At 42.8% G+C, this 17,964-nt stretch overlaps 3 non-coding genes across 3 annotated transcripts; all 3 read right to left on the bottom strand.

The window, feature by feature from the left end:
• Positions 1 to 8,053: 8,053 nt before the first annotated feature.
• TRNAV-UAC (transfer RNA valine (anticodon UAC)) lies at positions 8,054 to 8,126 on the bottom strand. Its single transcript has one exon. It is a non-coding gene; the product is annotated as a tRNA-Val (tRNA).
• A 256-nt stretch (positions 8,127 to 8,382) lies between these two features.
• TRNAV-AAC (transfer RNA valine (anticodon AAC)) lies at positions 8,383 to 8,455 on the bottom strand. The gene has a single exon. It is a non-coding gene; the product is annotated as a tRNA-Val (tRNA).
• Positions 8,456 to 13,809: 5,354 nt separating this feature from the next.
• On the bottom strand, positions 13,810 to 13,882 carry TRNAV-CAC (transfer RNA valine (anticodon CAC)). The gene has a single exon. It is a non-coding gene; the product is annotated as a tRNA-Val (tRNA).
• Between the last annotated feature and the right edge of the window lie 4,082 nt (positions 13,883 to 17,964).

The following is a 17,964-nucleotide window of genomic DNA, read 5'->3' as shown; positions in this document are numbered from 1 at the left end:
GGTGGATTTCTTCATCCAGACACCTCAGAAGCTCTCCCCTAGCGAGAGGCCTCCAGGCAGCTGAACCCTTCACTAACCTCACATGGAGTTCTCCCGCTGTCCCTAAACTAAGTCTCTTAACATCATCTGAGAATGGGGGTTTTGTCTACTCTCGTGAGGGGAATATACTTAGGGATCTCCCCTAGATCAGTACCATCGTACTCTGGTGGGTCTACTTCTTGATTGAGGAAGGTGCCAGTCAGAGTTGCTTTGGCAATAACCTTTTTATACAAGGGAATAACACAACAAAGAGTTATCGATCCAATTACAAGGAGGGCAATCAGTACTATACAAGCTTGTTAAAGGAATCCCTTGAGTCCACCCAACCAGCTGGAAAAGAAAGATGTGTCTACTCCAGCATTAGTTTTCAATTCTGCTGCTAACCCAGTTATCTTTTTAAGGGCTATTATGGTTTTTCCATTCACTCCAGAGTTCTGAGGGATATAGGTACAACACTCCTCTCCCACCATCCCACAAACTCCTCCTTTCTCAGCTAATATCATATCAAGGGCTAGTCGATTTTGGAGTGTCATCCTAGTGTTAGGGCCCAATTCTTCAACTATACCTTGGAAGGCATCTTGGCTGAAATTGACAAACCTTTGTTCACTGTAATATATGTAATTGATCCATTCAACATTTTTATTAATCTGCACCTGTGGGATTATAGAAGCAAAGCCAGCATAGATCTGGTTCTGGGCTTTAAATTGGTCAGGCACCCCCCTTGGCACTCCAATAGCATCAATATATACTAGTGGATCTTCTTCATAACTCATATGGAGCTGATCGAGGCTTCTCCTTTTCCTGGTAGGTTCATCAGGTATCTTTGGATCCCAGGGTAGAATCTTGAACTGCATAGCTAGTTTAACAAGGGTGCATTGGCCTGTCCAGGCATTTGGCAACCTAGGACGGAGCTTACCATCTCCACATAACCAATAAATGTCATACATATATTGTGTATGTTTGATTAACAAGTCAGTATCTAGAGAACTATTCTCTTTGCAGAAACCTGTCTCGAAGATCCCTACTGGTGTACCTGTGGTGTCGTGGGAATTATAGCAGGTGTAATTGTCAGCTAATACAGTTACTTCTCCTGGGACCTTTAGTTTGGGTTCCTTATGAATTAGTGGGACGTAATCTGGGCAATCAGTGGGCTTCAAACCTTTCAACAAATTCATGACACAGGCAGTGGTGTTTAGGTATGCTCTGAGTATTCAACTGGTCATTCGGAATAACAAAGGTAGCTGGAGTCAAACGACCCAGAGTACAAGCACCTTTTACCCCTACTGGCAACCATTTATATGCATTGTCTCCACATACCCAGAACATGTCACTAGGTAGGTCCCATAGGGCTGAATGTTGTAATACCAGTCTATGAACTAAATCTATGAACGCAGATACATTCTGAAGCATACACCAATTTGGAAGTTGTCCTAAAGGGCTACAATACCCTACATCAGGATTTCTACAGGTGGGAGTTCCTTTCTCATATCCAGATGACTCGTTGCAAGGTATATTACCTGAAATATTAAAACAAGTTTCATTATTGCCCTGGGGAAATAAATTGGAATACTCCCAGGACGTGTTATGCAACCTTCTTTCTAACAGTATTGGTTTGAAGGCATCAGTAGAGTGGGAAGTTAAATTAAAACTAACTTGTAGGCCATACATTGGAATTTGCCCCAGGTAGGTTAATCGAGTTCTATTCCTGGGTACCCAAGCCCCCCCTTTATATGCCAGATATTGAAGGTATGTGTTACTTCCTGAAAGGTTACCCTGCCACCAAGGGTATCCTACCCATCCCACAATAGGTATTCCAACAGTTGTGTTCCATAACTTCACATTATTTGTGGCATTATTAGCGAGTGTATCAGAACAACTGGTCCAGGCAAATAATTCCTCGGGTGGCACAGGAATAACAAGGAACGGAATACTAGTGGCCGATATTGGTGAATGTGTGCAGATCCAGCAATCTGCTGGAGACTGAGTGTCTTTTGACCAATCATTTAGTAATTTTTCATGATGTTGTATAAACTTATTATTCAAGGACATTGGAAAATTTAGATTGTCCCACGCAGCTACCATTATTACAGATAATGCAACAAAACCAAACCAAAACATTATGCACTCTTATGCTTTGTTAATTCCTGTGGCTAGTTTGCAATGCGATGCGTGGATCCAGGTTGGTCGTCCTTCCAACTTAACAGAAGTAGGCGTTGTTAGGAGTACTTGGTAAGGTCCTTGATATCAGGGTTCAAGGGTCTTTCTGGAGTGTTTCTTGACATATACGTAATCACCAGGTTGTAGACAGTGAGTTCCTTCCACACTATCTGGATCTGGAATGGAAGAGAAAACTAGAGAATGCATTTGAGTTAAATGCTTTTGCAACTGGATTACATAACTTGTCAAATTATCCACATTGAGTGTTAAGACCTGTGGGTAGTACAACCCTGTGTTCGGTGGTCTTCCAAACAGTATCTCGAAGGGTGACAGTTTAGTTTTCCCCGTGGGTGTGTGCCTTACTGAGAATAATGCTAATGGGAGACACTCTGGCCATGGTTTATGGGTTTGTTCCATGGTTTTCTGTATTTTCAATTTCAGTGTTCCGTTCATTCTCTCTACCTACCCTGAACTCTGTGGGTGGTAGGGTGTATGAAATGCCTGTTCTACACCTATCATTTGCATTACATTTTGCATTACCTCAGCAGTAAAGTGTGTACCTCTGTCTGATTCAATTGTTTCAGGGACACCGAATCGTGGTACTAGTTCCATCACCAGTTTCTTTGCAGTGGCTCGAGCTGTAGCCGTTTTCACCGGGTAGGCCTCTGGCCATCCAGAGAAGAGATCTACACATACTAGGATATTTGCATACACTCCTACCTTGGTAGCTGTATGTCGTCAATCTGCCATCTCTGAAACGGGTAGAGAGGCCTAGATGTCGCTTTCTTAGGGACTTTTACTGTTTTACCTGGGTTGTGCTGTGCACAGATGAGGCATGATTGTACAAGTTTCGCGGCTGCGCAACTGAAGCCAGGAGCGATCCAGAAGGCATCTACCATGGCACACATGTGACTTTTTGAGGTGTGATTGGGGCCATGTGCTGCTTGCGCCATGATTGGGAACAGGGACTTTGGTGGGCACATTTTATCCTTATTCTCCCATACTCCATTTGAGTTCAGCTCAGCTCCCAGTCTCCCTCGGTGTACCTTCTCTGTTTGGGCAGCCTTTTGCTGGAGGGATTTCAGGACATCTAGACCCAATGTGGCTGGAATACGCTGACTCCCCGCCACCGTCCACTGCTCTCTCTAGGCCGCCTTGTGCTATTTTAGCAGCCTCGTTCGCCCTTCTATTGCCCTCTACCTCCACGGAGTCACCTTTGTGTGTGCTTTTACCTTGACAATGCCAACCTGGACTGGTAACATCAATGCCTCCATCAATTGTTTCACCAGCTCTGCATTTTTAATGGGCTTCGAATCTGTGAAAATATTAGCGACTTTACCTGCAGCGGCTCTACACGCCTCAGTGAGTGCCTTCAACTCTGCCTCCTGCGCCGACATGTGAGGAGAGAGTGGTTCCGCTCGGATTACCTCATGTGAGGATACTACTGCATACCCAGTGTCGAATCGTCCATCCTGGTGGTATCTGGGGCCATCTACAAAAAAGAAACTCAAAGTCTGCATTAGGAACAGGTTTTTCATGAATGTGTGCAAACCCAACTGTCTCCTGACTCATCAGTTCTATGCAGACATGTTCATGCGTCATGTCAAAGTATCCTTCCTCACTTGCCAATACGGTCACCAATTCCCCCTTTTCTGAATCCACAGGCAGGAGGGTGGCTGGATTCAGAACGTTACATCTTTTGAGGAGTGACATACTCAGGAATTAGTAGAGCACACTCAAGTCGGAGCTGTCTGGCCATAGACAGATGTTTTGGTTGAACTTGTAGGAGTATGGCATGGATGTCATGTGGGGAATAGATTGTCAAAAGAAACGTCAGTGTCATCTCACATGCCTTTCCTATTACGTCTCCACTTTTTTCCTTGTGCTCCAGCATACATGACAGGTCGTTTTATTGTCCTTGTTTGCTCAATTTCTTTAGCTACCTTAAGGAGGTCTTTCGGATCTACATGTCTCCATTCAGGTCTGGCTGTCTGTACTGCGTCTCGTAAGTCTTTGTTCATACCGTCAATGAATGCATCCACCAGTATTCTAACATCAAGTGGGTTTATGCAAATGTACCCCATGTCTGCCCATTTCAGCTGTAACCGTCCAAGGTATATCTCTACTCTCTCTCCTCTTTGCTGTGTCACATTAGTCAGGAGTACAGACTGCTCTGATTGTTCCACTGCAGCCCATTGTCTTAGTGACTCACAGTACGTCTCCCCAGATCGTGCAGATTTATCATCCATGCCCCAAGCCTGATTCTTTGTCACATCTGTGTGTCTGTAAAACGGGAATGGTTGGTCTTCAGGGGCAGGCAGCTGCTTCAGCAAAGCTAGCTGGTCAGAGGGGCTCCAGGGATAATACACCTGTATCTTTCTTATTCTAGTCACACTTCTAGGTCCTGATGGGGTTGGCCGTCTGATGTCTACTGTCAGCTTACTCCTCAAGGGCCAATGTCCCCACTACCCACTATCCACACTATTATGTCAGCTTCTTATGATCTTGTCTGGATAGGATTTAGTGCAATTCTCTTAGGTCAGTAGCACAGGTCACACAAGTAGCTATTCAGTCTGGGTTTGTCTGAGTCTGACCACAGTGTTTACAAGTCCATCTGTTTTGTCTGGGTCTCTGGTTACACTTTGTCAATCAAACATTCATAATACACCTTCCACACTGCTGCACATTCTCAAGCATCATTTATTCACTTGCTATTTTCTTCCCTTGTCTGTGCCTTTTTGTACATCCAAACATTCACACTCTGGTATTTTTGCCTTTTTCAATGTTTGTCCCACTTGTTTTACTGCTTCCTTCCTTCTCTGTCTTTTGTAATTTGACACAATTTGCTATACAAATCAATCACACAACTAGAAGCAGGTTCAAACACATTAATGACCAAGCAATCACTTACAATTCCCTTCTAAATTAGGCACCATATCTTACTTTTAACTTCCAATCTTCAATTAAGTACTGTTGCTTTAAAATGCACAAATCTTTCAGCGTGTACCTTACGGATAGAATTACAGAGAATTTTGAGCACAGCTCACACTCAGCAGAGATAAGAGCGAAGGGAGAAGAAACTGCGCAGCACCATCCTTCCTCCCTCCCGTCAGAATGCAGCGTCGTCCTTCACAGAATTCTGTAGTTCTTTAGACTTATCAAAATCAATTTCTACAAAGAAACTCAAAATCACGGGATTTCACTGTAAGGGCAGATAACTGTATAATGAGATTAACCATGCCTTGCCCTTTTTCTGGCCAAATGCATTCAGGAAACTTTACAATGCAATGCCACATATAACACGAACTATATCATTACTCAATTCATTCAGTCTCAGATGTAGATTTGAAATATCTATAACGCATCTGTCCGGGATTCCACCACAACTAGAAAGGTCACAAATCTCTTGACACAAAAATGATGTGTGATGATTCATTCATACGTGCTCATTCACTGATTTTTTTTTTTTTTTTTTTTTTTTACTCATCTCTCATCTTATTCAGAGGTTCTCATAGACATATATACAAGGATTCACACAGCCTGCCTATCTTGCACTTTGGATTTGATTAATACTTTTTCCAGGTTCTTTGCTGCACTACTTCCATATCTATCCTCAATTATATCACATAACCGGTCTCCTTCTTCAGGTATCTTTCCCTGACTGTTCCCCATCAATCTCTTTCCATCCTTCATTCTTCAAGCCTCGCGCAACTCGCAGATGAGCTTGTGCTTGTTCTAACAATCCTTTATCTTTCAACATGCCTCGTTTGTTCTCTATGAGATTATGCCACATAGCCGGCTGTAATCTCCCTGACGAGGGCAATCCTACATGCTTATACAATCTCTCAACATTCTTGACTGCCTTCTTGCCTTCCCGTGACGCTACTATTGCCTTGACCTCCACAGCATCCTCATCTAACTTGTGGGGCACAGACTTCTTCTGCTTTAAGATACGCAGCATGACTCTTACAGAATACTATGGTTCTCTGCAGAAAAACCACTGGTAGCGATATCAACACTGATGTTCCACAGTACGGAGCCTCACGTTCGACGTACTAGGAAAAGAGCCTCGCGCTCAATATTTCCTTTCCCTAACCTTGAACAGCAGTGATTAACAGATTATCCTGCCACGATATTCCAACAGTCGGGAGGCGGTCTCCTAGTGAGAGCCCTCCACAGAAATACAGGTGGTCCCTTCTCGGGACGTCTTAATTACCTAGCTGGTACAATATCACAGAGGCTGCGTCTCCTATCCCTTCCTCTAGGTTGCCCCACAATCTGCAACTAGCTCAATTTATCACTCCACTTCACTACTAGACAATAGTCACGGGTAGGGTGGTTGAATGGAGTACAATGACCGGTGGAGGAGGTGTGGTGTACACGAGGACGCGCAGAATGCAACGTCTCTCAGTTGCTGGTTCAGAGCGTGGCACAGGATCGCACTCGGTCTCACCACTCGACCGGTCACCCCTCAGACCCAAGGAGACCACAGACAAACCAATAACGGCTGAGACACTAGCAAGTGTGACACATACAGTGTATATGATCTCACTTACCGTGTTTTGGAGGGTGATCAGTCCTCGAGGTCAGCCACTACAGGTATCATCCACAGACATCCAAGCATGGGTCCAGAGGAGCCTCGGATCACTGTCCACGCCCCCCGTTGGGCTCCAAATTGTCGGGGTCGTAAACGACAATGAATCCTCATTCACCAGTCATTCCAAATCATTGTGCGAGCGCAAAACATCTGGTACCGATTAAGAATGACTCAGACACGCAGCTGATTCAGTCTTAGCTAATGTCCTGCATCCACACCTGTCAGGGGCAGTACAACAACTGGCTTTATTTACAAATACACAATACTATATTGAGTGTTAGGGGAAGGCGTGCATTAGGCGGGGTTTATGCAGAATACATCTAGTGTCCAGTCTCTCTCTGATTCGTCAAAACGTCTCCCGATGGTTACTTCTTCTTCACATTCCTGAGTTATCTTTTTTAGGAGAAATGAAACTTAACTTAACTCTTTAGACACTGAATTTAAGTGAAAGTGAACACTGGCAGCCATCTTTAATACAGTTACATTTGCATTAGCAAGCAATTAGGAAAAACTTATTGTTTCACAGTATAAAAACATAAAAGTTATATCAGAAAATATATTTTCACCTTGACAATGTCATGCTTCTATCCAGTTTCGAACTGGGGACCGTTCGCGTGTGAGGTGAACGTGACAACCACTACACTTCAGAAACTCCATGCAAAGCTAAAGATGTTTAAACATGCTGAAATGAACTTGAAAAAGAAAAAAACAGCCAGCCAAAGTCAAGAGGTCTTCCTCTATGTCTGAAGACAGGACAAAGTGCATTTTGCAACACAGGAACCTTTCATTTGTCAGGCTATTGGAGAAAAGAACAAACAGGGAAACAAAACCATGCTCCACAAAACATTCTCATGCCTTTGTCCAAAAGCCAAAAAGAAAAAGCACCTAGATGCCTGCTTTCGCACATTGATCCTATCAGGTGTTACTTGAATTAGGAACACTTAGACACTGTCAAAAACACACATGCTTGCCAAAAGCAAAAACGGGTAGAAATAATCACATTGGTAAAAGTAATGCTCATTAAACCAGCAATAGAATATGCTAACTAATGCTAATTAAGCCAACAATATACGTTTGTGATCAAAATAAAGAAAAGCCACATGTTTCTGCCCGGGATCAAAACAGGGAACTTTCAGGTGGATGGCAAAATGGACAATCACTACACTACAGTAACCAGACAAGAGCGTTTACTGTGGTCATGGCAAACATTAAAGATCAAGCACTCATTGTCAAATGCGCTAGTTTGCAAGAGGAACGCTGTGTTTCTGCCCAGTTTCGAACTGAGGACCTTTCGCGTGTAAAGCGAACGTGATAACCGCTACACTACAGAAACCAACCAATTCAAACACACAAAAAATGCTGTGGTCATGGCAAGTAATAAAGAACAAGCACTGAAAGTCAAAAAAATCGTTTTCCAAGAGGAAAAGCTGTATTTCTGCCGAGTTTCGAACTGGGGACCTCTCGCGTGTGAGGCGAACGTGATAACCGCTACACTACAGAAACCAGATGCAAGCGCTTACTGTGGTGACAACAAGCAATCGAGATCAAGAACTGAAAGTCAAAAGCTTGGATACCAAAGGGTAACAGCGTGTTTCTGCCCAGTTTCGAACTGGGGACCTTTCGCGTGTTAGGCGAACGTGATAACCACTACACTACAGAAACCGGCTGCGGAAGGTTACTGTGGTCATGACGAGCCATCAAGAACAAAGACTCAATGTCAAAAGCTTCAATACCAACGCCTAATGTCATGCTTCTATCCAGTTTCGAACTGGGGACCGTTCGCGTGTGAGGTGAACGTGACAACCACTACACTTCAGAAACTCGATGCAAAGATAAACATGTTTAAACATGCTGAAATGAACTTGAAAAAGAAAAAAACAGCCAGCCAAAGTCAAGAGGTCTTCCTCTATGTCTGAAGACAGGACAAAGTGCAGTTTGCAACACAGGAACCTTTCATTTGTCAGGCTATTGGAGAAAAAGAACAAACAGGGAAACAAAACCATGCTCCACAAAACATTCTCATGCCTTTGTCCAAAAGCCAAAAAGAAAAAGCACCTAGATGCCTGCTTTCGCACCTTGATCCTATCAGGTGTTACTTGAATTAGGAAAACTTAGACACTGTCAAAAACACACATGCTTGCCAAAAGCAAAAACGGGTAGAAATAATCACATTGGTAAAAGTAAAGCTCATTAAACCAGCAATAGAATATGCTAACTAAGGCTAATTAACCCCTTCACCCCCAAGGGTGGTTTGCACGTTCATGACCAGGCCAATTTTTACAATTCTGACCACTGTCCCTTTATGAGGTAATAACTCTGAAACGCTTCCATGGATCCCGGTGATTCTGACATTGTTTTCTCGTGACATATTGTACTTCATGTTAGTGGTAAAATTTCATTCAAATAACTTGCGTTTATTTGTGAGAAAAACGGAAATTTGGCGAAAATTTTGAAAATTTCGCAATTTTCCAACTTTGAATTTTTATGCCCTTAAATCACAGAGATACGGCACACAAAAAACTTGATAACTAACATTTCCCACATGATTACTTTACATCAGCACAATTTTGGAACCAAAATTTTTTTTTGTTAGGAAGTTATAAGGGTTAAAAGTTGACCAGCGATTTCTCATTTTTACAACACCATTTTATTTTTAGGACCACATCACATTTGAAGCCACTTTGAGGGGTCTATATGATAGAAAATACCCAAAAGTGACACCATTCTAAATACTGCACCCCTTAAGGTGCTCAAAACCACATTCAAGAAGTTTATTAACCCTTTAGGTGCGTCACATGAAATTTTTTGAATATTTTAAAAAAAATGAACATCTAACTTTTTTTCGTAAAAAAATACTTCAGGTTCAATTTTTTTTATTTTACCAAGGGTAACAGGAGAAATTGAACTGCAAAAGTTATTGTGCAGTTTGTCCTGAGTACGCAGATACCTGATATGTGGGGGGGAACGACTGTTTCGGCGCATGGCAGAGCTCAGAATGGAAGGAGCGCAGTTTGACTTTTTCAATGCAAAATTGGCTGGAATTCAGATTGGACGCCATGTCACGTTTGGAGAGTCCCTGATGTACCTAAACAGTGGAAACCCCCTACAAGTGACCCCATTTTGGAAACTAGACCCCCCAAGGTACTTATCTAGATGTGTGGTGAGAACTTTGAACCCCCATGGGCTTCACAGAAGTTTATAACATAAAGCCATACAATTAAAAAATCATATTTTTTTCCACAAAAATGATCTTTTCACCCTCAATTCTTATTTTCCCAAGGGTAACAGGACCCTAAAAGTTATTGTGCAATTTGTCCTGAGTACGCTGATACCCCACATGTGGGGGTAAACCACTATTTGGGCGCATGGCAGAGCTCGGAAGGGAAGCAGCGCCACTTGACGTTTTTGGCTGGAATTGAGATCGGACACCATGTCGCGTTTGGAAAACCCCTGATGTACCAAAATAGTGGAAACCCCCCACAAATGACACCATTTTGGAAACTAGACCCCCTAAGGAACTTATCTAGATGTGTGGTGAGCACTTTGACCCCCCCAGTGCTTCACAGAAGTTTACAACGCCCGGGCGTGAAAATAAAAAATTCGTATTTTTTCCACAAACATGATCTTTTAGTCACCATTTTTTTATTTTCCCAAGGGTACCAGGAGAAATTGGACCCCAAACGTTGTTGTCCAATTTGTCCTGAGTATGCTGATACCCCATATGTGGGAGAAAACTACTGTATGGGCACACGTCGGGGCTCGGAAGGGAAGTAGTGACGTTTTGGAATGCAGACTTTGATGGAATGGTCTGCGGGTGTCATGTTGCCTTTGGAGAGCCCCTAATGTACCTAAACAGTGGAAACCCCCCACAAATGACACCATTTTGTAAACTAGACCCCCCAAGGAACTTATCTAGATGTGTGGTGAGCACTTTGACCCCCCCAGTGCTTCACAGAAGTTTACAACGCCCGGGCGTGAAAATAAAAAATTCGTATTTTTTCCACAAACATGATCTTTTAGTCACCATTTTTTTATTTTCCCAAGGGTACCAGGAGAAATTGGACCCCAAAAGTTGTTGTCCAATTTGTCCTGAGTATGCTGATACCCCATATGTGGGAGAAAACTACTGTATGGGCACACGTCGGGGCTCGGAAGGGAAGTAGTGACGTTTTGGAATGCAGACTTTGATGGAATGGTCTGCGGGTGTCATGTTGCCTTTGGAGAGCCCCTAATGTACCTAAACAGTGGAAACCCCCCACAAATGACACCATTTTGTAAACTAGACCCCCCAAGGAACTTATCTAGATGTGTGGTGAGCACTTTGACCCCCCCAGTGCTTCACAGAAGTTTACAATGCCCGGGCGTGAAAATAAAAAATTCGTATTTTTTCCACAAACATGATCTTTTAGTCACCATTTTTTTATTTTCCCAAGGGTACCAGGAGAAATTGGACCCCAAAACTTGTTGTCCAATTTGTCCTGAGTACGCTGATTTCCCATATGTGGGAGAAAACTACTGTATGGACACACGTCGGGGCTCGGAAGGGAAGCAGTGACGTTTTGGAATGCATACTTTGATGGAATGGTCTGCGGGTGTCATGTGCGTTTGGAGAGCCCCTGATGTACCTAAACTATTGAAACTCCCCACAAGTGACCCCATTTTGGACACTAGACCCCCACGGAACTTTTCTAGATGTGTGGTGAGCACTTTGAACCCCCAAGTGCTTCACAGAAGTTTATAACGCTCGGACGTGAAAATAAAAAAATCATTTTTTTCCACAAAAATGATATTTTTGCCCCCAATTTTTTATTTTCCTAAGGGTAACAGGAGAAATTGGACCCCAAAAATTGTTTTGCAATTTGTCCTGAGTAGGCTGATACCCTACATGTGGGGGTAAAACACTGTTTGGGCGCATAGCAGAGCTTGGAAGGGAAGGAGCACCATTTGACTTTTTCAACTCAGAATTGGCTGGAATTGAGATCAGACGCCTTGTTGCATTTGGAGAGCCCCTGATGTGCCCAAACAGTGGAAACCCCCAATTCTAACTCCAACCCGAACCCCAACACGCCCCTAACCCTAGCCCTAACCCTAGCCCTAGCCCTAGCCCTAGCCCTAGCCCTAACCCTAACCCTACCCTAACCCTACCCCAACACACCCCTAGCCCTAACCCTAATGGAAAAATGGAAATAAATACTTTTTTTATTTTATTATTTTTCCCTAACTAAGGGGGTGATAACGGGGGGTTTGATTTACTATTTATGGCGGTTTTTATGTTTGGCGGCTGTCACACGCTAAAAGACGCTTTTTATTGTAAAAATAGTTTTTGCATCACCACATATTGAGAGCTATAATTTTTCCGTATTTTGATCCACCGAGTCATGTGAGGTCTTATTTTTTGCGGGACGAGTTGACGTTTTTATTGGTACCATTTTCGGGCATGTGAAATTTTTTGATCGCTTTTTATTCCGATTTTTGTGACGCAGAATGAACAAAAACCAGCGTTTCATGAATTTCTTTTGGGGGGGTGCGTTTACACCATTCCGCGTGCGGTAAAATTGATAAAGCAGTTTTATTCTTCGGGTCAGTACGGTTACAGCGATACCTCATTTATGTCGTTTTTTTATGTTTTTGTCAGTTTTATGCAATGAAAACTATTTTATATAAAAAATAATTATTTTTGCATCGCTTTATTCTGCGAGTTATAACTTTTTTATTTTTTCGCTGATGATGCTGTGTGGCGGCTTGTTTTTTGCGAGACAAGATGACGTTTTCAGCGGTACCATGGATATTTATATGCGTCTTTTTGATCGCGCGTTATTGCACTTTTTGTTTGGCGGTATGAAAATAAATCATTATTTTTTGCTTCGTTTTTTATTTTTGTTTTTTAAGGGGTTCGCTAAAGGGGTTAACTATTGGGACAGTTTTATAGGGCAGGTCGTTACGGACGCGGCGATACCTAATATGTGTACTTTTATTGTTTTTTTTTTTATTATTTTCAAAAAATGAATTTATTGGGGAATATTTTTTTTTTTTTTTACTAATTTATTTGGCGATTTTTTTTAATTTATTTTTACACTTTTTTTAATATTTTTTTTAACTTTATTACATAGTCCCAGGTGGGACATCACTGTCCTGTGACAGATCGCTGATCTGTCACATCACAGATCACTGTGACAGATCAGCAATCTGTCACAGGCAGTGCACAAGGCTTCCTCATGCATGCGCTTTGCAGGCACTGAGGAAGCCAGCTTCCCCAGGCCCCCGAAGGCCCCCGTCGCCATCTTGGATTCGGGGGCCTGGAGGAAAGGAGCCCCCCGCAGCAGCGCTGCACATTGCGCTGCCGTGGGGGGCTCAGGGAAGCACGGAGGGAGCCCCCTCCCTGCCGATGCTTCCCTTTAACCCCCGGTACACCGCGATCATGTTTGATCGCAGTGTGCAAGGGGTTAACGTGTCTGGGGCGGTCCGTGACCGCCCCTGACACATTGTGCCGGGTGTCAGCTGTGATAATCAGCTGACACCCGGCCGCGATCAGCGGCGCTCACCACGTGGGCGCCGCTGATCGCGGTAGACGTACTATCCCGTCCCCGGTCATACGGGCCCGGGTACTGTGGACGGGATAGTACGTCTCATGTCAGGAAGGGGTTAAGCCAACAATATACGTTTGTGATCAAAATAAAGAAATGCCACGTGTTTCTGCCCGGGATCAAAGCAGGGAACTTTCAGGAGGATGGCAAACAGGACAATCACTACACTACAGTAACCAGACAAGAGCGTTTACTGTGGTCATGGCAAGCATTAAAGATCAAGCACTCATTGTCAAAAGCACTAGTTTACAAGAGAAACGCTGTGTTTCTGCCCAGTTTCGAACTGAGGACCTTTCGCATGTAAAACGAACATGATAACGGCTACACTACAGAAACCAACCAATTCAAAACAACAAAAAATGCTGTGGTCATGGCAAGCAATAAAGAACAAGCAATGAAAGTCAAAAAGATCATTTTCCAAGAGAAAAGCCTTGTTTCTGCCCAGTTTCGAACTGGGGACCTTTCGCGTGTGAGGCAAACATGATAACCGCTACACTACAGAAACCAGAAGCAGGCACTTACTGTGGTGACAACAAGCAATCGAGATCAAGAACTGAAAGTCAAAAGCTTGGATACCAAAGGGTAACAGCGTGTTTCTGCCCAGTTTCAAACTGTGGACCTTTCGCGTGTTAGGCGAACGTGATTACCACTACACTACAGAAACCGGCTGCAGAAGGTTACTGTGGTCATGACGAGCCATCGAGAATAAAGACTCAACGTCAAAAGCTTTAATATCAACTCCTAAGGTCATGCTTCTATCCATTTTCGAACTGTGGACCTTTCTCGTGTTAGGCGAACGTGATAACCACTACACTACAGAAACCGGCTGCGGAAGGTTACTGTGGTCATGACGAGCCATCGAGAACAAAGACTCAACGTCAAAAGCTTTAATATCAACGCCTAAGGTCATGCTTCTATCCATTTTCGAACTGGGGACCGTTCACGTGTGAGATGAACGTGACAACCACTACACTTCGGAAACTACGTGCAAAGCTAAAGATGTTTAAACATGCTGAAATGAACTTGAAAAAGAAAAAAACAGCCAGCCAAAGTCAAGAGGTCTTCCTCTATGTCTGAAGACAGGACAAAGTGCATTTTGCAACACAGAAACCTTTCATTTGTCAGGCTATTGGAGAAAAAGAACAAACAGGGAAACAAAACCATGCTCCACAAAACATTCTCATGCCTTTGTCCAAAAGCCAAAAAGAAAAAGCACCTAGATGCCTGCTTTCGCACCTTGATCCTATCAGGTGTTACTTGAATTAGGAACACTTAGACACTGTCAAAAACACACATGCTTGCCAAAAGCAAAAACGGGTAGAAATAATCACATTGGTAAAAGTAATGCTCATTAAACCAGCAATAGAATATGCTAACTAAGGCTAATTAAGCCAACAATATACGTTTGTGATCAAAACAAAGAAAAGCCACATGTGTCTGCCCGGGATCAAAACAGGGAACTTTCAGGAGGATGGCAAACAGGACAACCACTACACTACAGTAACCAGACAAGAGCGTTTACTGTGGTCATGGCAAGCATTAAAGATCAAGCACTCATTGTCAAAAGCGCTAGTTTGCAAGAGAAACGCTGTGTTTCTGCCCAGCAGGGCTGCCATTAGGAATTTCAGGGCACCATACTGTAAAAATGTTTGGACCCCCTTGAGACTCCGTCCAGGCTCCACCCCAGCCCTGCCTCCACCCCTCAAGAGTCCCACTACCCACTCTTGGAAAAACTCCACTTCTGCACCACGTCCTCACCAATCACACATTAACATTTCCCAGATCATACATATAGCCAGCAGCTTTTGTTCTGGCCAAAAGAATTTTAAGCCGCCACCACAACAAGGTAGACTCTTTTGGATGAGCTCTACTGTACTGTAACTTATTAATCATTTGTTAAAATACCCAATACTCTGTTTAGGTATATTTTTCTTTTTCTTTAACCCCTTCACTACCAAGGGTGGTTTGCACGTTAACTACCGGGCCCATTTTTACAATTCTGACCACTGTCCCTTTATGAGGTAATAACTCTGAAACGCTTCCATGGATCCCGGTGATTCTGACATTCTTTTCTCGTGACATATTGTACTTCATGTTAGTGGTAAAATTTCATTCATATAACTTGCGTTTATTTGTGAGAAAAACGGAAATTTGGCGAAAATTTTGAAAATTCCGCAATTTTCCAACTTTGAATTTTTATGCCCTTAAACCACAGAGATATGGCACACAAAAAACTTAATAAGTAACATTTGCCACATGTTTACTTTACATCAGCACAATTTTGGAACCAAAATTTTTATTTGTTAGTAAGATATAAGGGTTAAAAGTTGACCAGCGATCTCTCATTTTTGCAACACCATTTTATTTTTACGGACTACATCACATTTGAAGCCACTTTGAGGGGTCTATATGATAGAAAATACCCAAAAGTGACACCATTCTAAAAACTGCACCCCTTAAGGTGCCACATTCACAAACCACATTCAAGGAGTTTATTAACCCTTCAGGTGCGTCACAGGAATTTTTTGAATATTTAAAAATAATTAACATTTAACTTTTTTTCACAAAAAAAATTACTTCAGGTTCAATTTTTTTTATTTTACCAAGGGTAACAGGAGAAATTGGACTGCAAAAATTATTGTGCAATTTGTCCTGAGTACGCTGATACCTGATATGTGGGGGGGAACCACTGTTTCGGCGCATGGCAGAGCTCAGAATGGAAGGAGCGCCGTTTGACTTTTTCAATGCAAATTGGCTGGAATTCTGATCGGACGCCATGTCGCGTTTGGAGAGCCCCTGATGTAACTAAACAGTGGAAACCCCCCACAAGTGACCCCATTTTTGAAACTAGACCCCCCAAAGAACTTATCTAGATGTGTGGTGAGAACTTTGAACCCACAAGGGCTTCACAGAAGTTTATAACGCCCAGGCGTGAAAATAACAAAACATTTTTTTTCCACAAAAATGATATTTTTGCCCCAAAATTTTTATTTTCCTAAGGGCAACAGGAGAAATAGGACCCCAAAAGTAGTTTTGCAAATTGTCCTGAGTAGGATGATACCCCATATGAGGGGGTAAAACACTGTTTGGGTGCATGGCAGAGCTTGGAAGGGAAGGAGCACCATTTGACTTTTTCAACGCAGAATTGGCTGGAATTGAGATCAGACGCCATGTTGCGTTTGGAGAGCACCTCATGTACGCAAATAGTGGAAACCCCCAATTCTAACCCTAGCCCTAACCCTAGCCCTAACCCTAACCCTAGCCCTAACCCTAGCCCTAACCCTAACCCTAACCCTAGCCCTAACCCTAGCCCTAGCCCTAACCCTAGCCCTAATGGGAAAATGGAAATAAATACATTTTTTTAATTTTATTATTTTTCCCTAACTAAGGGGGTGATAACGGGGGGTTTGATTTACTATTTATGGCGGTTTTTATGTTTGGCAGCTGTCGCACGCTAAAAGACGCTTTTTATTGTAAAAATAGTTTTTGCATCACCACATATTGAGAGCTATAATTTTTCCATATTTTGACCCACCGAGTCATGTGAGGTCTTATTTTTTGCGGGACGAGTTGACGCTTTTATTGGTATCATGTTTGGGCATGTGACATTTTTTGATTGCTTTTTATTTCGTTTTTTGGGACGCAGAATGAACAAAAACCAGCGTTTCATGAATTTCTTTTGGGTGGTGCGTTTATGCCGTTCCGGGTGCGGTAAAATTTATAAGGCAGTTTTATTCTTCGGTTCAGTACGGTTACAGCGATACCTCATGTAGGTCATTTTTTTATGTTTTGGCGCTTTTATGCAATGAAAACAATTTTATATAAAAAATAATTATTTTTGCATCACTTTATTCTGCGAGCTATAACTTTTTTATTTTTTCGCTGATGATGCTGTATGGTGGCTTGTTTTTTGCTGGACAAGATGACGTTTTCAGCGGTACCATGGATATTTATATGCGTCTTTTTGATCGCGCGTTATTGCACTTTTTGTTCGGCGGTAGGATAATAAATCATTACTTTTTGCTTCGTTTTTTATTTTTATTTTTTAAGGGGTTCACTTAAGGGGTTAACTATTGGGACAGTTTTATAGGGCAGGTCGTTACGGACGCGGCGATACCAAATATGTGTACTTTTATTGTTTTTGGGTTTTTTTATTTGCAAAAAATGAATTTTTTGGGGAATATTTTTTTTTTTTTTTTGAATTTATTTAGCGATTTTTTTTTATTATTTTTACACTTTTTTTAATTTTTTTTTTACTTTATTACAATGTCCCAGGGGGGACATAACTGTCCTGTGACAGATCGCTGATCTGTCACATCACAGATCACTGTGACAGATCAGCGATCTGTCACAGGCACTGCACAGGCTTCCTCATGCCTGCGCTTTGCAGGCACTGAGGAAGCCAGCTTCCTGCAGGCCCCCGGAGGTCCCCGTCGCCATATTGGATCCGGGGACCTGCAGGGAAAGAGCCCCCCGCAGCAGCACTGCACATTGCGCTGCCGTGGGGGGCTCAGGGATGCACGGAGGGAGCCCCCTCCCTGCCGATGCTTCCTTTTAACCCCCGGTACACCGCGATCATGTCCGTGA

Source organism: Dendrobates tinctorius, unplaced genomic scaffold (assembly GCF_039654945.1).
Source record: "Dendrobates tinctorius isolate UK_male_01 unplaced genomic scaffold, ASM3965494v1 ptg000432c, whole genome shotgun sequence".
Taxonomy (NCBI): Eukaryota; Metazoa; Chordata; class Amphibia; order Anura; family Dendrobatidae; genus Dendrobates; species Dendrobates tinctorius.
The sequence above is the reverse complement of the archived record's forward strand: the minus strand, read 5'-3'. Positions and strand labels throughout refer to the sequence as shown.